The 23,677-nt window shown below is 35.8% G+C and overlaps 1 protein-coding gene and 1 non-coding gene across 2 annotated transcripts in view; both read left to right on the top strand.

The window, feature by feature from the left end:
- LOC138711999 (probable G-protein coupled receptor No18) overlaps window positions 1-23,677 on the top strand; it is a 1,860,709-nt gene that overhangs the window by 737,769 nt on the left and 1,099,263 nt on the right. The window lies entirely within an intron of this gene.
- On the top strand, window positions 23,480-23,551 carry TRNAN-GUU (transfer RNA asparagine (anticodon GUU)). Its single transcript has one exon. It is a non-coding gene; the product is annotated as a tRNA-Asn (tRNA).

The raw sequence follows: 23,677 nt of genomic DNA on the forward strand, positions 1-23,677 counted from the left end.
TGGTGGAGAGATCAGTTTCAATAGTCCACACGCTCTAATAGGGAATGTCTAGCATTACTAGTTTTTCGATAGGTAAGAGAAGTGTAATCCACAACAAGCATAGTCTGAACCTAGATTAGGCGGTTGCCGATGAGGGATAGATAGGATTTCTCAGTCATGAAAGGCACCTTCCTAAAGGAAGGGAAACTCGGACTTCCCCAGATGGATTGACACACAACCAAATAGATCACATCTTGATAGATAAACGGAGACATACCAGTATAGTAGACATTCGAAATTTCAGGGGGGCAGACTGTACTGTAATTCTGACCATTATTTCTTAATTGGAGAATTAAGAGAAGGACGGATGGAAAAAGGCCTCTGAGGAGGCCGAGACGTAGATGGGAGGATAATATTAATATGGATTTGAGGGAGGTGGGATATGATGATAGAGACTGGATTAATCTTGCACAAGATAGGGACCGATGGCGGGCTTATGTGAGGGCGACAATGAACCTGCGGGTTCCTTAAAAGCCATTTGTAAGTAAGTAAGTAACTGTGTAAAATTGGCTGAATCGTTAACCTTCATTGTTGCAAGTACGATAATTTTAAACATTTATACATAGGCCTCTATACTTAATCCTGCATGATTATACTGAATAAATATTATGCTTTTGTCGCAGAAAATAAACTATGAACATTAAAATGATTCGTAACATTATCAATAAACGAAATAGTTACGAAATAATTAAAATTGTTATATTTTCATATCCATCATACCCGGATGAATTGACTTGTAAACACCGAATAAGAACAAAATCAAACCTATAGTTTATGAAAAATCGCTGTACACGGCGAACAGACAAATACTGTAGGTAGACAGACAGACAGTCGCACACGCGGGCGCGATGTTGAACAGTAGTTTTTTTGTATGAAGAATGATGAAGTGTATTCCCATAAATATCTCGGAATCGATTTTGCAGCTTTGTGATAATTATACTTCGTTTTATGAGAGAGTAAAAATCCCTCACATAGATGTTTCATTAGTATTACTATTGTGTATTTAAATCCTCTTCAGTTCGAAAAGAAACGTCACTCAAGATCTATAAATCATTATTTAGAAGTGATGCAGTAGTTGTTAGAATATATCTGATCAACAAAGATTGACACAGATAACAGCTATAGGAAGGGAGGCCACTTATCTTTTTCTAGATCATAACAAGATTTCTTCAATTTTCGGATATTGAACTATGAAAACAATTTCGGTCTCATTTAAAATGACAAACTGGTAACATGGCGAAAGAGAAAGAAATTTGAAACTATCCAAGAAACTTAAATGTAACAGTTGATGACATGGTTAATTTATCTGATCAACAAAAATTGACAGAGATAACAACTATAGGAAGGGAGGCCACTTATCTTTTTTTCTAGATCATAACCAGATTTCTTCTATTTTAGGATATTGAACTATGAAAACAATTTTGGTCTTCATTTAAAATGACAAACTGGTAACATGGCGAAAGAGAAAGAAATTTGAAACTATCCAAGAAACTTAAATGTAACAGTTGATGACATGGTTAAAACTTGAAAGAATTACATTATTATTATTATTATTATTATTATTATTATTATTATTATTATTATTATTATTAATTGCAACGACTTCCACAAGAAATGCAAATAATTTAACTTGCAACTATATGGCTCGAGCAATGAAAAAGACTATAATATAATTTTATATCTATATAAAATAAACATTTAGACAATCTCATTTCATTAATTCAGTGATAATTAAATAAAAATTAGCATTTAATTGGAATACAGTAGCGTGCAAATTAATCCGAACACGACATAGTTTTACATTTTCTGTCATTGTTGGCCTCACAGCTGCTCATACCGCTTAAATGGACATCTGTAGTACGTGTAATTCCATTGTTGAAGGTCTGTCATTATTTTTTTTATAATATGTGACATTTTGCCTGTCGTTTTGTACTTATAAGCATTTCAGTTGTGTTGAAGACTTAATACTGCAATCCTGTGTACATTCTGTCGTCTTCACAAATGGATACAACTCCACGAAAACGGTCTAAAATTATAACATTAGCAGAGCATTCTTCTATGACAGAGGCAAATTGCTGCAGAATGTCACATCGGTTTGGCTATTGTTAATTCGATCATAAAACGATACAGGGAGACTGGATTCATCACACCCCAGAAAAAAGGAAACTGTGGCCGGAAAAGGAAGACTTCACCTGCAGATGAACGTTTAATTGTCAGGAAAAGTAAATTAAATCCTAGACTAACTGCTGTCGACTTAACCCGCGAGTTAATGGCTACCACTGGGGCGAATATTCACGTCACAACAGTGCGGCGTAGGCTTTTGGAAGCTGGACGAAGGGCTCGTAAGCCTATTAAGAAGCAACTGCTAACCCCTGTTAAGTGCAAGAAACGCTTAATGTGGGCAAAATTACATCAACACTGGACAGTGAATGACTGGAAGAATGTACTTTTTTCCGAAGAGTCTCATTTCGAGGTCCACGGCCACCGTGTTTCTTACGTACGGAAAGGATCCGAAAAAGTAACAGCAGCTCATCTCCAACAAGCACCCAAATACCCCCCTAAAGTAATGTTTTGGGGTTGTTTTACATATGAAGGGCCTGGAACATTAATACCTATCAAGGGAATGATGAATTCTGACAAATATATTCACTTATTGGAAACCAGAATCGTACCCCAGCTGCAAAAATCATTTCCGGATGGCAGAGGTGTGTTTCAACAAGACCTGGCACCATGCCATACGTCTCGAAAAACTATAGAATTCTTCAACAAGAAGAATATTCAGGTACTCCCCTGGCCAGGCAACTCACCCGACATCAACCCCATTGAAAACTTGCGGTCAATTTGCAAAAGAAGAATGCAAAAAATGGATTGTTCTACAAAGGAGAAGACGATTTCTGTGCTCATTGGTGTATGGTTTCGCGATGAAGAAATGAAGAATATTTGTGGGAAATTAGTGGAATCCATGCCAAATCGTCTCAGAGCTGTTATTAGGAACAAGGGAGGCCACATAGATTACTGAGGTACGTCTTAGATCCTTTTTTTTTATCCCGTTTGAGTGTTTTTGCATAAGTAATTACGTTGTTCGGATTAATTTGCACGCTACTGTAGGTACAAGTATCATAAACATACTGTATTCGATAATTCAAGAGTGAGGGAGGAGTGGAATCGTTATGTCAAACAAGCTACTGGTCTGCATTTTCCAGTGTTTTAGTCCTCGAAGAAGGAGCGAGTGCTTTGATTTCCCATCCAAACGATTACCTCACAAGGGTAAAGAAGAGCTCTGCATACTGAAGGGTGGGATTCAGTATTTTAAAGGTCAGTTATTCTTTGTGAAGTGTCAGTGTGTGTGTGGAGATAAATCTCTCCAGCCTTTGTTTCGGAAAGTGACATCAAACGTGGACGTGGGTTCTGCCACTTTTCTGAGTTCTTTTAATTTCCTGACGACTACTATCCTCTCAAAGTTATCTAAAAAGTGGAACTATATGTAGCAATTAAGTGCTACTGCAAAAAAATAATAATTTGGAAATAATGAGGAATTTGTCTGGTAACATCTAAAATAAAGCATTTAGCGTACAGTTATGACAATAATAATAATAATAATAATAATAATAATAATAATAATAATAATAATAATAATTAACTATACTAATAATAAAGCTATAGCGGAAATTTTTCTGGTAATTTTCGATTTTCCAAAAATAATTGGTCCTAACATATATAATTAACTACCCTGAAACCGAAAATCGCTTTTTTGACATTTTTGTTTGTATGTCTGTCTGTCTGTCTGTCTGTCTGTCTGTCTGTCTGGATGTTTGTTACCTTTTCACGCGATAATGGCTGAACGGATTTCGATGAAAATTGGAATATAAATTAAGTTCGTTGTAACTTAGATTTTAGGCTATATGGCATTCAAAATACATCATTTAAAAGGGGGGTTATAAGGGGACCTGAATTAAATAAATCGAAATATCTAGCTTATTGTTGATTTTTGTGAAAAATGTTACATAACAAAAGTTTCTTTCAAACTCATTTCCGATAAGTTATATTGTTCAAAAAATTTTGATAGGACTGATATTTAATGAGATAAATGAGTTTTAAAATTAAAATAACTGCCATCTAAGGCCGTGTAATGAAATAAAAAAAATTACTTCGTCTATAAGGGGCCTTGAACAACAACAATCGAAAGCTATGAAAGATAGCCTACAGAAAATGTTTCTGTGTTTGTATGAAGTAATATCGGAAGCTAAATTAACCGATTTCTATAATTAATTATTATTTCACCATTGGAAAGTGTAGTTTCTCTAGATGGACATAATGGTATAATGTTATTACAGTAACGTCTGAGTGAATCGAGGACAGGTAAGATTAAAATACCTTCTTATGCACAGAAAATTTGATAGACTATTCTGTATATTCGTTTCCTGTATTTCCTAAAATAATTTTTATGACCAAATGAGTGGTCTCTTGATCAAAATGATCGCATTTTAATTTTTTTAATTCAATTTAAATTAAGTAACATAATAAACGATTTATCCTTCTATCAAACACGAATGTTCCCTGGATCAAATGTCCTATTTTAATTATGTAATTACTTTATATTTATTTCTAACGGGTGCAGCGGAGCGCACGGGTACGGCTAGTCATTAATATAATCATTACCTTAATCATTGGCGTCCACACCTGTGGAGTAACGGTTAGCAAGTCTGCCCCTGAAACCAGGTGGCCCGGGTTCGAATCTTGGTCGAGGCAAGTTACCTGGTTGAGGTTTTTTCCGGGGTTTTCCCTCAATCCAATACGAGCAAATGCTGGGTAACTTTCGGTGCTGGACCCCGGACTCATTTCACCGGCATTATCATCTTCATTTCATTCAGACGCTAAATAACCTGAGATGTTGATACAGCGTCATAAAATAACCCAATAAAATAAATAAATAATCATTGGCATTATCATCATTTGCCTCCTTGAATCGATCAGAGCAACGCCAGATTCATTTACTAATCTTAAGTATATTTTCTACACTATTGGAGATCAAGAATCAGTGACATAATATTCACAAATAACCAGAATTTATAGTTATGTTGGCATTATGGCACAAGGCTACAGCTTCAGGTATCAGAGGACACATGTACAAGAAACACTCGTTCAGTTCTTGTGACAGAAAAATAAATATACGGAAATGGAATCCGATTCCATCATATTTGTAGAAAGAAATATAATTTTAATAGTGGGGAATAATCACGTCCTAAACTTAATCTAAAATAGTAAAACAAACAGAAGAGATATTGCGATGTCGGAACGGGATGTAGGCTATGGAGCAGGGTACAGCTTTAGTATGAATATAGTAAATTTATCCTCCATTATGGCTTAAATGGTAGCTAAACTACTGACAAGAATATCAGATTTATAGACTGGATGCATAGATTATAGAGAAAACGCATCGCGGCGACTTGGCTCTTAACCTAGCATCTCGCAGACTTCGGTTTCGCAGAGAGCTTGTTATCGGTGATATGCGGCATCCACAAACAATGCAAAAAATCGCTAAATATAAGCTATTAAACATCATTTACTCACCCAATGTAAGAAAGAAGATGCTCAGCCTGTGTGCCAATTTGTTCCACATGGTTAATAATTGACGTATCACTTTCTGCAGTTAGCGTTTGAGAAATGTAGACGATCTTCCCGGATCCCATTTTTCAGCTCTTTCAAGATATCTGAATAATTATTTGTGTACATTTTGCTTTATAGAGCTCATCAGATATAAAAGTCAGGAATCTTGGGATGTGCAAAGTGTAGGATAATAATAATAATAATAATAAAATAATAATAATAATAATAATAATAATAATAATAATAATAATAATAATAATAATAATAATAATAATAATAATAATAATAATAGCACCCGGGAAAACATCGTCTCACTTTCTCAAAGGGAACTGTAGCAAATGATGCTTAATTTCTTTTAAACAGGTGCGACAAATGTTTAGAACAGGAAGGCAAATATTTTCCAAATTTTCTTTCTTAATCTGGATGAGTAAATGATGTTTTAATTGCTTGTATTCAGTAATAATGTGCAGTAATAATTTGTGGTGTGTCGAATTACCAATACTGAGCAGCATTCCACCGATAACAGTCTCTCTGGATAATTGGAGTTTGGATTCTGCGAACTGTTCGACTGAGAGCCAAGATGCCGCGTTGCGGTTTTTCTGTAATCTGTTCACCTTACTTTGCATCGGAAGTAGTTATGTGTCCTCCTGTCTTTAATTTGTCTTGTGTTATTCCACGGATGGTCGTGCACTCTATTGCCGTCATGGTCAGAGCGGAGAGATAATTGTAAAAAATGTTTGCAGATTCACAGTTTTACGAAATGTCAACACAAAATTATTCTTCATAACCAATAATAATGCTATCATTTTAAGTCTATCCTGAAAATATGGTTGGTTAATCTGTTATATTTCATTCTTGATTCTTCATTTTAACTCTTCCAGAACTCATACTCGGTTCTGGTAGATCCTACACTTCAAATAGCCCCACAAGAAAAAATATAATGGATTCTGACTAGGGTATATTTAGGACCATTCAAGAACAATTGTTATTCAATTTTTATATTACTTTTGCCTATGATTATTTAATTCATGGCCCCCTTATTCTCTGTAGTGGTAAATCGATATAGGCTACTGAAGAATTTTTCCTTTTTAGGTGCACATGCAATACATTGGGATATACTGAATGATGTCTCTTTCTTAGGTAGGCCTACAGATACTGTACATTATGATTATAAATTTGAGGAAATTTTTACGAGATAATAGTTTATATATATCATACTTAATTCTTCATTTTAACTCTTCCAGAACTCATATTACGTTTTGAGAACTGAAGAATCCAAAGAGAAAAAAGTAAATAAATGGTGTCATTTAAAGGGAGATACTCCTGGTACAGACTTCGTAAAAAGGAAAATATAGTTCCTGAAAATATATTCAAAATATTCCTTTTCTCACCTTCTGAAAATTTGTATACAGAGTTTCTTCATAAAATTAAAAATAGGATAGCTGATAGCAGTGTTCCATACTTTTTATTCAGTCTGTATTTATATACGAGTAAAATATTTCGAGAAAAGTTGCTCAATTTAAGCAGCATATTCTACATTATTACGAAAGTTAACATTGTCATTAACAAAACACATTTAAAAGTAGGGTAATGTAATATATGCTGAAATGTTTAATGAGTATGTATATTGTAATATGAACGATTCTACAGATAATTACGGTCATACAAGTGATTTTTCGTAAGATAAATAATGGACACCATATTTTTAAACTTATATCGTTGTGAATAGAATTTTATATATTTGTAAAAGTCATAAAAAGTGAGGGATGCGAGTAAATTGTCTTCGCGACCTGTTTTTTGTCACTGTAAAATGGTTCCATCGCGAACAAACGACTGCACTCATCCATATTACTTTATATTAAGTTAATGTTGTTATAAATTCTGGTGTGGGAAACGTGTTCCGCTGTGAACAAAAAGATGGAAATACAGGACTGTCATAAATAAACTGAACAAAACAGTATTTCAGACAAAACTGGAGGTAGCTACGGGTTACGTGTGAAGTTTATCCGAGTTCAGTGTCTCATTTGATGCGTTTTCCAGTTCTCTGTCTCTCCCAGGAAATGTTGGGATAAGACCTACAAACATTATAAAAACCAACTCGTAATAAGTCTATAGTTTTAAACACACTAAAAAAGAACAGCCTAGGTATTACTGTGATTTAGTGATCTGATTATGTGTAGTTTAATTCCCAAATTATACTGCCTTTGGCTCAACACCAGCGCGCTAGTCTTTCATCCAGAAAACCCGAGTTGGATTCCGGACCAGGGCGCAATGGAATTTTTGATGAACAAAGCAGATGTTTTAGATGGTTTTCCTCGGGTTACTTGCTGTTCTTTTTCTCATTTCACCAGTAGTCTTCACTTTCCCGTCGTTCACCGCTGTAGAGTAACGGCTAGCATACCTGACTGAAAAAAACGGTCCCGGGTTCAAATCCTGATTGAGACAAGTTACCTAGTTGAGGTTTTTTCCGGAGTTTTACCCCAACCTACTAAGAGCAAATGCTGGGTGACTTTCGTCGGTGTTATCACCTTCATCTCATTCAGATGCTAAATAATCATAGCAGTAGTAAAATAATATTTAAAAAATCCACTTTCACATCATTTCAGCTATCACCTGCAATAGCTAAAAATTGGTAGGGATAAGATCGCCGATGCTGATATAAGAAGGTTTGGGCTTATCCTTATCATGATCCATGTCGTGGTTCATGTAATGGTCCTTTTCGTAACTTTTGTCGTGATTCTTATCGTAATCCTTGTCGTTGAATTTATCGTAGTTCTTACCGTGTTTCTTGATGTCTTTGCCATGGTCCTTATCGTGATCATTTTTGTCTTTGTCGTGGTCCTTAACGTAGTCCTTGTCTATTTCTTAGTCCTCATCGTGATCCTCCTTGTCTTATCGTCGTTATCGTGGTTCTTGTTGTCTTTGCTATGGCCCTTATAATGATCCTTTTTGTCTTTGTCGTGGCCCTCATCGTAGTCCTTGTTGTCATTTCGGGTCCTTATCGCGATTCTTCTTATCTTATCGTCGTTATCGTGGTTCTTGTTGCTTTTGCAAAGGTCTTTATCGTGTTATTGGTCCCTGTCGTGATCCTTATCATGGTCTTTAGCGTATCCTTATCGTGATTCTTGTCGTGGTCCATATTGTGTTCTTTATCGTGATTCTTATCGTGGTGCTTGTCGTGATCAATGTCATTTTCTTTATCGTTGTCCATGTTTCTTTTGTTTTTTTCGCGGTCTTTTTAGTGTCCCTCGTTATTTTTGTCATGGTCATGAAAAATAAAAGATAAAGAGAATGCATGTAAATAGAGACTTATAGCAGAAAGGCAACTGATAACATTTTGCACTGCTGCGTACTTTAGAGTAGGATTGCGACAAGAATGGGAACTGAGTGGAAATATACGCAGCCAGACGTCTTCCCGCATTGTTACGTCTATACATGGGCGTACTTTGCGGTATGCTGACTGGCTCGGGTATCTTTGATGATAGCGCTGGATTCATATGCGCTCAACCATGTGCAATGTAATGGGAATTTAATTTATTCATTTTAATTTGATGTAGTCTTTTCATTTCGAAGAGGGAAATAAGCATACCACTTAGAGAAGATCTGCGAAATAAAACTAACAATTGCTTTACAACAAAGAAAAATAGTAATAATGTGCAATTTGATTAAAAATAGTTCCATCATTCAGTATTGCAAAGACGTACTTGCGACTTAATGAAACAGCACTCTGGCAAATATTTGCTTTGCAGTTTTATATTACCGTTTTGTAATTAAGATATCACTACTTTTCTTTTTAACATTAAACTGTGGTAGCACCATTATTAATTACTAAAAATTGAATTCGCATACTTTTTATAAATTCATGAGTAATATGCCCATAACAACCAATATAACATTTTGAATAATTCTGCATATTTGTGTATAAGATACTACTAGAACAGGAGATTTCATATGTTGTATCCTTTAGCTCCTTTCATGCAGTTATTTACGTAAAAACCTCCAAATTTCCTTATTAATTTAATGTTTTTAATATATTTTTAACTAAATAACTCATTATCCAGTTTCTATTACGAAGGTTGAATTTCAAATCTCGGCAATCCCAAGTGTAGATTTAAAAAAAAACTTAGTATTTCATTAGAATTTTTCGGATATTTCGTTTTTTTCTGACACTATACCATAAATTATTCTCAATCATTTTGATCATTAACATTATTATCACTGTAATTTTATGAGAAAGTTAGCTGAAGACATATTAAGTAAAATAGTGTGGAACTAGTCACAAATGAAATATCAATAAAGACTGATCATCTTCATTTCAGTTTTCCCTATTCTTATTTTGACTTTCTTTGATAACTTTGTGTAATTCATTCTTTAACTATGTTTCTTTCGTTGAGTTCAGTAATATATGGTATTTCAAAAGTGTTGGTCAAAATTTAAAGATGAAAAGTAAAAACGAAGACAAGCAAAAAAGTTTCAGTACACATGGATCCGCAAATTAACCGTTTACAATAAAGGTCATTTGTACTGGTTGGGCCCGCTGAGTACTAACTACTAATTCCAACAAAATAAATGGCAATTTTATTTAATTATCAATCACGAGACAGTAAAATTCATAATTTTGGCTTCAACACCGCAGAAATGTAATTAGAAATACACAAAAGAAACTTTTTTCTTTGAAAAAAAAAAAACAGTGAAGATTGAGGATAAACAAGGAACAGTACAGTTAACTGAAGAATTTTATAGCAGATATTCGAAATGCTGACAATGAACTTGAATGCTTCTGTCTATTCTTCTCCTCAAAGATCCACTGGCGGCTCCAACCAGCAAAAAAATGGTATCTCGTAATCGGTTAATTTGGGAACTCATGTTTACTGGAACTTTTTTTTTTTTTTGCTTCTTTTCGTTTTTACTTCTCATTCCTAAATGTTTGACCATCACTTTTGAAACTACCTGTAGAGAGATCCGTTTATAATTTGAGTGCGGCTGCTATGAATTTATTATCGGCACTTGCATCGCCTGCCCCGTACCAGCTCGATCGACCTTACGGGAAGCGGCAGCGCGTGGCCGTCCAGTCGTTCAAACAGTGTAATGGTTCGGTGTAGGCTACTTTTGTACCTAAAACTTGAGAGCTTATTGACTGCACTTTGTAGTAGTAGTAGCAGCACCAGCAGCAGCAGCAGGAGGTCTAACGGTCGTTAATGATTTCATGCCAATCGAGAGAAGTCAAAATTATTCCTTCTCCGAAAGGCATGACGGCTGTTCCACCTCTCGGATACCAGTTATTGTATCAGTAACTTACTTTACGGACATACTCCAATTACTTATTAGCAGACAGTGTATGCGGGATGACTTAAGGAAAAGTGAAGTAGTTTCGTATCGGAGTATATGGCACGTGCCGCGTCGTCCGTCTTTTGTGTACCTGGCGAGTACAGCAGCGTACAGAACGAAGGAATCCCGGTCCGTTCATAGTAACATTGCAACGACATGTGTGCAGTTTTGTTATCTTGCTCAAGTATTTAGTACGAGTTGAATAGTATAGTGCTGATCCATTCATAATGCCGAAGTCAAAACGTTAAATTCGCTCAGAGATACGAAATGCAATTAAGAAGTATGAGAGTGACATTTTATGTATTAACGAAGACAATATCGTGTGTAATGTATGTAAAATTGAAATAAAAACCAGAACAACTCAGGCTATAGAAAAATATTGCTACAGTACATCGCACAGGAAATCCGTTGAAATGAAATCTGAGGAACCATTTACATCATCATCATCAACAACAACATCAACAACAACAACAACAACAACATTTAGTTGTGCTGGTCTAAAAGACACGTGTAACATGATACTTAGTGCAAATATTCCTCTAAAGAAATTGAGTGATCCCCATTTTAGAGTTTTTCTTCAGAAGTTCTCTCAATATAAAAACTGTTTAAGCGATAGACCAAAACGATTCAGCTTCGACAACTTACGAGAATATATCGTCGTTTACTGCAACGCTGGTAATTCCATCAATGATGAAGAGGACTGAACTTGCAAGGTATGTACTATAGTACGTTATTTTTCTTTTCCTTCTGACTGTACGGAGATGCAGTAGCATGTTGACGTCGCCTGTTTACGTTTAAATCCTGTTGAGCCAATGGTCTGAATGAAAAAAATGTAACATATAGTAGGCCTAAATGTGCACCTACATTCAATGATAAGTCAACCCACATCCACTGTCTATTTATTAGAAATAATCAAATTTCACCATTACATCTGACTAGGCTTTGGACATGACTCTAGGTTAAGTTGACTTCTACTATACTGCTACTTTGTTAACAAAGCAGAGGCAGCAGTCTCTTGCGCTATTGAGTCCGTGCTGAGCTGAGTACTGTGTAGCTACAGGTATACAGTACATAGGTGGGCTCAGAAATAAGTAGGCTGTAGTAAATATAAGTTTTTAACGACAAATAGGAAATAACATTAATAAAATTCTCACACAGGAGGCTTAAGTCACACAGAATTTGTGTGCACTCAAAGTTGGGTTCTGGCGTCTTATCAGCCCATTTGAGTTGTGTGGATATAAAGGAAAAATTGTGACGGTGTCACAATTATGACTGGGGTAGCTCAGTCGGTAGAGCGTTCGTGCGCTAAGCGAAGGATCCCGGGATCGATACCTAGCCCTGGAACAATTTTTCCTTGATGTTATTCAAACCTGCTTTACAGGGAGCTACTACCTGAAAGCCAGATTTGCATAATAATAATAATAATAATGATAGAAATTACAATAAAATTACATACAAATAATTACTAAAATAATGACAATTGAAAATAATTGTAATTGAAAATGAAAGGATGGAATCATATAAATGAATAAACTACAAATAATCTAAAAGATGACGAGAATAATATTATGATCAGGCTTCGAGACTTGGGACCCGATACAATAAGTTTACTGTGCATGTACTATAGGTTGCTGACTCGCTGCAGGTAGCGAAAGGTAGAGATGTGTTGAGGTAACAACGTTGCTATTTAGAGTAGAGTACGGTAGTATGGGGAAACACACATATGTACATTCTGAAAGTAAATATACATTACATAATGATAATGTCAAAAGAATGTGAAAAGGATTTATTCTCCTGTCTTTTATAAGCATTTGTGTTTAATTATACACAGTGTTATGGAGGAAATGTACATGTAGCAATTTTAATTTTTTCATTTATCCTATTGGTCGTCTTTAGGAAGTGCAGTTACTGTACCGAATTGCAATGTACTACAAGATACATTTTCAGTGTCTCAAACGTAAATCTTTTTCGGTTATCTTCCAAACACAGTTTGTACTGTGAAAAGCTGCGCTTTACGTCGCATGACGTGATAGGAGCAAAAGAAAAAAACCTATCATCATTGCAGTCTCTAAGAGACAGTCCTTTATTCTCGGGTGACTCTATGTCCACTAATTTGCTGTTTATATTACACAATGTTCCATATCCGTTATTTTTTACATAAAATTGATTTCCACTTCTGTTTTACACGTTCAGTAATCGGTGTACTTGATGTCTTATTAATTCTCTGCGTCATTTCCTCAATTAATTTGAGGGCTTCCGGCATCTCTTGCTCTGACTGTTCTAACCGTGTAATAGTTTCAGACACAGTTTGAAAATAGGTTTGTATGAAAACCAAATTATTCGTCAGAACCTTCAAATCCAGAGCGTTTTTCTTTGCGTAGGCTATTTGTTGGCATTCATTCTACAGTACCCCCATCCACTGTATGCTTTACCACCATACTCAGTACTCCGTCATGCTGATTTCCCACTGAACTACTCTATTGCATCCGAAGTCTCGAAGCCTGATTATGATACATATCTGAACAAAAGACATAAATTAATAACTGACATGAAACTCCAGAAGGACATATTACACATTAAATGTAAAATTTGTTTATGAAAACCTAAACCCTTATCAGGAATATGAAGACTGATATTCCTTAGGAAGAATAATACAATCAATAACACCCTTAATGGCTTTACAAAAAATAAATAATGAAGATCTTGATGTCTGACAAATAAACTATAGCAATTAAAATATTTGCAGTTAATCTCATATTTATAATCATCAGAATTAGGTAAAAATTTATAAGAACGCAATGAAATTAATTTTCTTTGAATATTCTCCAACTTAGCCGAGTCAGTGGAAGTAATGGAGTTCCATACAACAGATGCACATTCAAGCTTGGATCTAATCAAGGTATAGTATAAAATTAATAAACACATAGGAGTAGAAAAGAATCAGTTATAGATTCAATTAGACCAAGCATTCTTAATGAATTGGTATAAATATAGGCCAACTGCACATAATCATGGAAATATAATTTAGAATCAAGTAAGACACCAAGATCTCTAATACAATCTTTCGTAGTAATTATGACATTATTAAGAGAATAATTCAATTTTAGGGAAGTAGTTTTCCGTGAGAAGGAAATAGCAAAAGTTTTGGATTGATTAATTTTCATTCCATTTTCAACAGTTATGTTATGTTTTATTTAACGACGCTCGCAACTGCAGAGGTTATATCAGCGTCGCCGGATGTGCCGGAATTTTGTCCCGCAGGAGTTCTTTTACATGCCAGTAAATCTACTGACATGAGCCTCTCGCATTTAAGCACACTTAAATGCCATCGACCTGGCCCGGGATCGAACCTGCAACCTTGGGCATAGAAGGCCAGCGCTATACCAACTTGCCAACCAGGTCGACTTTTCAACAGTCCATAGTGCAATTTGAATTAATATAATTTTGAATAATAATAATAATAATAATAATAATAATAATAATAATAGTCATAATAATAGTCATAATAATAGTAATAATAATAATAACAATAACAATAATAGCAATAATAGTTCATCGTTCTGCAGTCAGCAATGGAACGTCAGGTATGAATGGAGAAAGGCGTAAGAAATTCATACTTTCTATTATTTTATGTAAAACTAGGCTACTGTTACTCACTGCGAGCCTTATCGCTAGAGACTAGAATGCGAAATAATCTCTTGCTTTGCCTTGCACCTTGATGAACGTTACTGATGATCTCTCCTCTAGGATGAAGCTTAGTGCACGCCTGTTCAGTAGAAGCCTCACGTTATAAAGCCCAAAAGACACAACTGCTGCATTCTGTTCTCTCTGAACAGGGAATACAGAAGCTTTTCCCTACCGCACGGCTTTTCATATTTTATCTAATTCCATAAGCTCCACTCGATTTATCAATTGTTCCCTGTCCTTTTGATGTCGACTCAATTAATTTGATGCCACGAGTAAACGTGTTTTGTGGGACTGTCATCCGCGGAAAGAGATAGTTCCACATTGCTTGGGTTAATTTGCTCAATGGACTATGCATGCATGTTAAAACGCGGAGAGAGGGGATTTTATCTTCCGCCTACGTCACAAAAGAGAGAGAGAAACAGCTGCGACTCTATAGCCTCGTCTCCTAGCAACCAACCGTCTTCTTCGTTGTAAAGTGCAAGCCGTTTATGCAGTCCATATTAGTGTGCTGTGATTGACAATTTTGTGTTAACGACGTTCAGTGTTCTTGCAACAGAATTATTTAGAACTGAGAATTTGCTTCAGAAATTCTACGAAGACGTTCAGTAATTATGTGAAGGATGCCATGCCAATTATCGCATAAAGCAAGAATTAAATTGTATCACAAAAGCAAAGATATGCAAAATACTAGGACATTCGAAAAGTAATGGCAACACAGTTACTGTTTCATACTAAATTTATTTAGGTTACTTTTGACATTACATACTTCAAATATAGTCTCCTATCATGTTAACAATACGTTGCCAAATTCTTGGAAGACGGCGGACTCCATCTGCAGCAGCATATCTGGATATCTCTCTCACAGATCAAACTAAAGCTCTTCGGATGTCAACTCTTGATTGAAAGCGTTGCAATAGTTCAGTATGGTAGGACTTTTCTCCCACAGGCTTCTTGTAATGCCCTAAAGCACTGAATTGTAGGATTTAAATGGCAACTACATACTGTGGGAGGGATTGCACTCTACAGTGCAGTGACGGATTTACAGACAGTTGCACCACTACGCTCCTACCTACCATATGTAATTAGAATAGACCATTCACGTGATATTTAATTAATCATTTTTCAAAGCAATTTCTTCGAAATTGGGATTTATATCTGTGCATGCTATTTTCAGTTGCGCAAGGAGATGAGCATCGTTTAAGCGGGATCTGTGGCTGGACTTTAAAAATTTCATTTTAGAAAACAGTTGTTCGCATTGGTAGGTTGATGAATACATACCGTCATTTCCCATAACTATGATCCTAGAACACATTTATGGTCCACGATACAACCATTCAAAGATCATTGTAGAAGTAACATAGACCGTTCGTAGATAGCTGCAGTGTCTTGAATTCAAACTACAGTACAGCAAGAATATAGATAAACGAGGTACTATGTTAAGGAGTACAAAATTTGAATAGTTGTATCGTGGACAATAGTTATGTTTCAGGACCATATTTATGGGAAATGACGGTACTCATTATTTTTGAAGCAAACTGCCTAAGCAATGGATATGTAGGACTGGACATCTTTTAAAAAAATTTTAGCCCCCAGTAGACCTTCACATTCTGCTTTCAAGAAGCCATCATTCTGCAAATCCAGTACCTCTAACTGCAATTCTGGGATAACATTTTCAATTTAAACATGAAAAGGAGTGGCAAAAATATTGAAATCTTTCTCCATCCTTTGAAAATCACTGAATCCGTGTTCTTTGAACTCGTATAACAGGTTATCTATTTTAAGAATGTACGTATTTAAGTTCGCGTCCTGAATATTTGTAACTGATCCTAAACATGAGAAATGAAAGAACCGCCTTTCTTGTAAGTGTGATATCCTCTCGATTCATATGATTCTGCGAAAGACATTGTATCACTAATGAAGCTCCGAAGTACAGCAGTCCAATATAATCCGCCACGTACATGCGCAGTATTTTCATGGAATGGGGGAAGGGGAAGGTAGGGGGTAAGTTTGATTCTTCGCTGAGGTCTGACGTCACTGCGGTAATGCCGCAGGAATGCCCACCATTGCTCTAGCAACTTGGTTTTTTATGAAGTACCTTTGTTCGTACCGTTAAGGCTATATTGTTTACTACAAATCAGAAACAGCCACTATATTTACAAAATATAGCTACTTCGAGATTTTCAATATTGCAAATTTATGAAACTGTTGTTGCTATATTACGTAGTACAAGATTTCAATAGTCACCACTAGGAACACTGATTTACAGCATTGTTGCCATTACTTATCGAATGCCCTAGTATTTCTCCTTAACTAAAATTTAAATTATGGTTTATTTTACGACGCTCGCAACTGCCGAGGGTATATCAGCGTCGCCGGTGTGCCGGAATTTTGTCCCGCAGGAGTTCTTTTACATGCCACTAAATTTAATGACATGAGCCTGTCCCATTTAAGCATATTTAAATGCCATCGACCTGGGTTGGGATCGAACCCGCAACCTCGGGCACAGAAGGCCAGCGCTGTAACAACTGCGCCACTCAGGGCGACAGTATTTCTTCTTACACCACAAAGATTAGGCCTCCTGGCCTGATCAGTTTTCAAAGGAAACAGCCTTGCCATTACTAAGTGGCCCTGGCCTTCCACCTCTGTAACCTATACATCATATACCAGTTATTTAGAAGGCCATTTGTGTGATTATATATATATATATATATATATATATATATATATATATATATATATATATATACATAGGGTCAAAGTGAAATAACCTTTCATATTTAAAAAGGCGATAGGGTACGTGTAAATGAATAGAAACTCGATAATACGTTTTGTGATTAAATGCACGGTTAATTAGAAAATTGACTTGGAAGTTTCTGCAGTCCGGCAACATCGTCGCTAAAACACTCTACGCGTATACAGATATGAGAGGTCAACGAACTCAGTGAGTCCCCGTACGTAAACTGCCAAGACGTTGTCACTTCGTGGAAGGGTTTGAATTTCGGAGTTTTAAAATTAAATTTACACGAAAACCGTGCATGCTATTGAAATACGCCAGAAGGATAAATTATTCTTTATTAGATTTCCTATCGATATTGACAAAAATTATTCAAGTCTGCTTCACAGGAGCTTTACCTGAAAGCCAGATTTGCATAATATATACGTCACTATAGGTACATTAAGAGAAAACCACAATAATTGAAGTCACACAGAATTTGTGTGCACTCAAAGTTGGGTTTCTGGCGCCTTGTCAGCCCTCTTAAGTTGTGTGGATATAAAGGGGAAAATTTGGAGGTTGTTGGCTGTAGTTCCTCGATAGCTCAGTCGGTAGAGCATTCGTTCGCTAAGCAAAGGGTCCCGGGATCGATACCCCGCCCAGAAACAATTTTTCCCTTGAAATTATTCACTATTATTATTATTATTATTATTATTATTATTATTATTATTATTACTATTAATTTGTACACAAAGCCATGGTTCATAAAGAATTGAGTAAAATGCACTCCGATGTTCTACGAAGGGATGATAAATTTAATGTAGGTCCTTCGTAGAAGAGAATGAGTGCTTCGTGTTGGCCAAAACTTGCAGCAGTAAGGTCATAAGCAGGCTTCGGTCCTGGACATAGAAACGCATGAAGTTCAGAACGCACGGACGGTAGTGTTATGTTGGTCGAGTGGACTGGGAGATGAAGCGCGCCGTTACTTCGTGTCTCAACATGTAAACAGTCCGTCATAGTACGGCACAAAATATATTTCAACCTGTACAGATGCAGTATATTCAGTACATTCCTAGTGTAGACAAATGTCTACAATTAAAGTATTAACGTGAGTTGTAACCTTCAATCAGGTGTCCCTAGCCGAAGCCTGTTACACGTAAAGCAGCCAAGCAGCAATACACACAACGATAATGCACATTACGGACCCACCTGTGCTTTTGCAGTCACCCCACACGGGCCATGACATCATTTATACTGCGTGTACTCTAAACCTTATACTGGTTACTCTGTGTCCCTAGGCCGAAGCCTGGTCGTAAGGTAAGCATCTGTATGGGCTCTTCTTGAGGATTTAATTATATTTAATATTATTTTTTGGGCGTATTACAAACATTTCTTTTCGTATAATAGTCAGCTTTACTGGTCGAGAAAGTTATGGAAATATGTCCAAGGAACCTCGAAAGTGACAATTAGATTGTGAAATGAATAACGTATCCAGAACACAGAGTATGATGAGAGAAATGTATTTTCATATTGGCGCAGTACACGAGATGTCAGATCTAGAGCGAGGAGCTGGCAAAAATGTTAATATGAAGCAAGGAAAGATTTATCCTCTCTAACTTGGCTGTGGCTTTCTTTGCGACGACGTCACGTCAGTGAAATGTCACTCTTGAATAATTTCAGTATTGGAACTATTTTAAATAATTTTATATTCATTTTAATCAGAATTTTTAATATCTTCAGACACCTACCAGCGCCCATTCCCAAGATTCTTTCGCTTTTCTCTATTCTTTTCTAATCTATTTCCTATTCTCTTTCTCTCATTGTTCTAATTATTCCTTGTGCCCATGTCAATTTTGGTTTTTCTCTCTTCCTTTTTTCTGTTGGAATCCTCCTTCGGCAATCTATCTTCTGTAATCCTCTTTATATGACCAAACCATCTTAATTGTTTTGATTTGATAGATTCTACAAGCGATACTTGAATTTTAATTTTTTCTCTTACAAGATTATTTTTAAGTCCGCCGAGTTAGCTCTGTGGCAGCGTGCCTGCCTTCAGGCTACCTGGCCCGGGTTCGAATCCCGGCGGGGTCAGAAATTGTAGTGTAAAATTTCTACCTCGAGACTAGGAGAGTTGGCGGTGCACAACTTCTACTCATTGAATTGTGCACCAATACGCCTGGGTTAAATCCCAAATCTCTCCGCAGTGCACATGAAGGGAAGGCATATCTCACTGTTGATATAGTGATTCGCCCGTCGGACGGGGGCGTTAGGCGCGGTGGCCCCCTTGGTGCTATTCGACAGGAGTAGACTACGTGCCGGCACCCGGATTTGCCCTTCTCCCTTCCTTATATTCATCGTACAGGAATACTTACACATAAACTCACCCTAGTACAAGACATAACTCTCCACAGGTACACATCATGCATAGCGTGGCACAGATTATTTCTAATTTTGTTGTTCCTTCATACTCTTGTAGGTCTCCGCCAGAAATCCGTTTCTGTGGAATGTTTTTCTCCACTGTCCCTGACTTCAAATACTACGTTTCTGTTCTGTATATTGCTTTTAAAGATTGCATTATATATGCTTGTCCTTGTATATGTTGCGATATCTTTATTCCATAGAATGTCGTTTAATTTTTAAATTGCTGATATTTGTTAGTATTATCTTTGTGAAACGTTTCTTACATCTTCCAATGCATATTATGAAACTTTTCAGTAAAAAAATGCACTTTTAGAAAAAACCTGAATCAACTGTTACCGTTATTTAATTGAAAGGAGGCATAACAATTAATCTGATAGTGAAGTAATTCTTGTGTCGTGATTTACAATTCTATACATCATGATAGTAAGTATCAGTGCGTGGTAACTTTTTTAGAGCTGTGGAATTGCAATTGGACGGGACTCTTTATCTAATTACATGGTAGTATGTCATATTTTTTGTAGCGCATGTACAACTGGAAAGGGAATGAAACAACAAGCATTTCAATTGACGTGAAAGCACCCACCCGAGATCACAAGTCCGTGACATTATCTGGTTAAGCTGTGTTCATTTTCACGCACCGCCAATTTGGAGACTAGGTGCAATACAATACTGAATAATTGATAGCGGATGTTACCTGCTGTATCTGCTGATAAACCGTCTCACTCCTGTTTTAAAAAATTAATTTGAATAAAATTGTTCTTTCTAATATTATACGAGATTATAAAAATAGAATACTCGCACACCGTCCTAAACATTATTTTCATGAACAAAATTTAATTTAAAATGAAATATGTATTCCTTCATTTTCTGAGCGTAAAGATAAGCAATATTTTTCTGTCATGTATAATCACGGTTCCACCCGTAAAACTACTAAAATCCAAAACAAGGGGCTTCCTCGGAATAGAATCTTTAGTTTTAAAACGTTATGCAATAAAATTGAATATAGGCTACTATATTAGTGTATGGCAAGACAGCAATCAGACGAGAATAATTAATATATGCATAAAATATAGCAGTGTAAGTGGTATAGGAATTTTTCAAAACAAGTTATGTACGAGTCTGAAATTTTAGATTGGAGACACATTCTGTACAGCTGTCAAAAGAAAAAGTGGCCGCTTTCTAGAATCTATGTTCCCTTCGGGTATATTCGCTACAATTAGGAGACAGGCGATGTTACCTGTTGTTGGACCACTTTGCCTGATATCTACAGTTATAATTAAAGTGTTCTGGTGTTAGTGTTATAGCGTAATGGTAGCGTTTCGAGCTGGTATTCGTGAGGTAGTGAGTTCGGACACAACCTAGTGCTTTTTATGTGTTTTTTTAAGAGAGAGAACATACACATGAACTTCTTAACATGTTAAAGAATAGTTTTGAATGAGATTGATAGAAGGAACTGTAAAAAAAGTTAAGCAGAGTTCAATTTATGATTTTGTGAAGGGAAATCAAAGGAGAAAATTGGAAAAATAACGTAAAATAAGAAATAAAGTTCTGATTTCAAGCTTTTATTGTTAGCAATATTTTCCACGTTTTTATTTATCAACATAGAAACGTTTCAACCTATTATTTGTGTAAAATGACTCCCCCTATTAAGAGATCACATCTCTGAAAGACCAATTTTTCATTGAACCAGTAGTGGCTGTTTAATACAGGTTTTACTGTAGTTATTTAGACTGGGAAGATTTGAAATGAAAGTCGTTGCAGCACGAAAAGTAACATTTGTTCGGATCAAATTTCTGAATATTTAAGCGGAATTGGACGTTATCGCATGCAAAGTAATGTTAAAATAGCCTATCTTCAAGAGTCATAAATGTAATACTATTTATCACAGCTCTTTCATTTTTTAGTGATATAATATGTATACACATTAAGCTTTAAAATGAAAGAAGAATGGTTAATCTAGTGTAAATCTTACCCTTAAATTAATTTTTGAATTTAAACATATTTTATTATATAAATTCACTACATACCTGTGATTAGGTACACACTATTCACTTATCATAGCACACATTGAATTAAAATTTTGGCCACTTACTGCTAATAGATACTAAAACATACCCTACTAAAATTATTAAAATATATGTAATATTATGGGCATAGGGCTTATACTAATCTTCGTCAAATTTTTTTTAAATTTATTGACGGTGATGATTGCTATAAGCCCTATGCCCATAATATTATAGATACATGAATAATTTTAGTAGGGTATGTTTTAGTATATATTAGCAGTAAGTGGTCAAATTTTCAATTCAATGTGTGCTATAATAAGTGAATAGAGTGTACCTAATCACAGACATGTAGTGAATTTATAAAAAAAAATGTGCTTAATTAAAAAAATTAATTCAAGGATAAAGATTTACTCTAGAGTAACCATTCTTTTCCATTTTAAAGCTTAATATGTATACACACATAGCTAACAAAAATGAAAGACCTCTGATAAATAGTATTATATTTATGACTGCTTGAAGATAGGCTATTTTACCATTATTTTGCATGCGATAATGACCAACTCCCCTTAAAGGACAAACTAAAATTCTTTGTAATTTATCATTATAATACAATGCTCTCTCCAATCGACTGAGCATATTAGGAATTAAATCAATGTCTTTCTTAATGAAATGTTTCATACAAAATAATTTTTATATCGAAAAGGAAGTAAAAACGAGCAAAATTGTATTAAACTTCTTTGTTTGAAATATTTAAAAGAATAATCCCCTGAAATTAAAGACATTACTTACGGTTCATCCTGTGTATATTAATTACGGCCTTAAAGTATCAGTATAAGTCAATAGGCAACCAAGGAAGATTCTCAATTTCAAATTAACATCTAAACAACATAGCTGAGAAAAGGTTATTGCAATTCTTGTAATCTCTGCTCTGATTAGTGAACGTCGAAAAACCTCTAAGACGCTCATTTATGTTCCTGTGGGTAGACTCCGATAGATGACTCTCACAGACTCAAGCGTAGAGGTGGCTTCGACGCCAGGAGGGAAGAGGATTAAGGACAGCCACTGATCATCGGAAAAACGAGAGCTCTCTAGTAGGACGGCTATAAACGACCTCTGTGTCTCTATAAGAGACGTCGACCAATCGATAATCGAATGTTCTCGTGGTAACAGTACAAATGACGCACACTAGTCGATAATGAAGAGTACTCGTTACGGTTATTAGATGTACCTGTTGAGTTGCGAATTAAAATCTATTATACAGAGTGATTCACGAGGAGTTGCCGTCATTTATGGAGCATATTTCCTGACACATTTTGAGTAAAAAATGTGATATAAACATGAGTCCTATGAATAATTTCGAGGGAAAAATTGTTCCGGAGCCGGGTATCGAACCCGGGACCTTTGGTTTAACGTACCAACGCTCTACCACTGAGCTAGTCGGGAACTCTAACCGACACCGATCCAATTTTTCCCTCTATATCCACAGACCTCAAAGTGGGCTGACAACCGTCAAGCAACCAACTTCGAGTGCACACTAACTCTGTGTGACTTAAATTGTGGTTTTTCTGTTAACGAACAGTGACGTGTATTATGCAAATCAAGATTTCAGGTATAACTCCCTGTAAAGTTGATTTGAATAATTTCGAGGGAAAAATTGTTCCGGATCGGTGTCGGTTAGAGTTCCCGAGTAGCTCAGTGGTAGAGCGTTGGTATGTTAAACCAAAGGTCCCGGGTTCGATACCCGGCTCCGGAACAATTTTTCCCTCGAAATTATTCAAATCAACTTTACAGGGAGTTATACCTGAAATCTTGATTTGCATGAGTCCTATTCTCAATATTTTCAGAGTTAACTAATTTGAAGTTGTTTGTAAAATGCCAT

Source organism: Periplaneta americana, chromosome 13 (assembly GCF_040183065.1).
Source record: "Periplaneta americana isolate PAMFEO1 chromosome 13, P.americana_PAMFEO1_priV1, whole genome shotgun sequence".
NCBI classification, from domain to species: Eukaryota; Metazoa; Arthropoda; class Insecta; order Blattodea; family Blattidae; genus Periplaneta; species Periplaneta americana.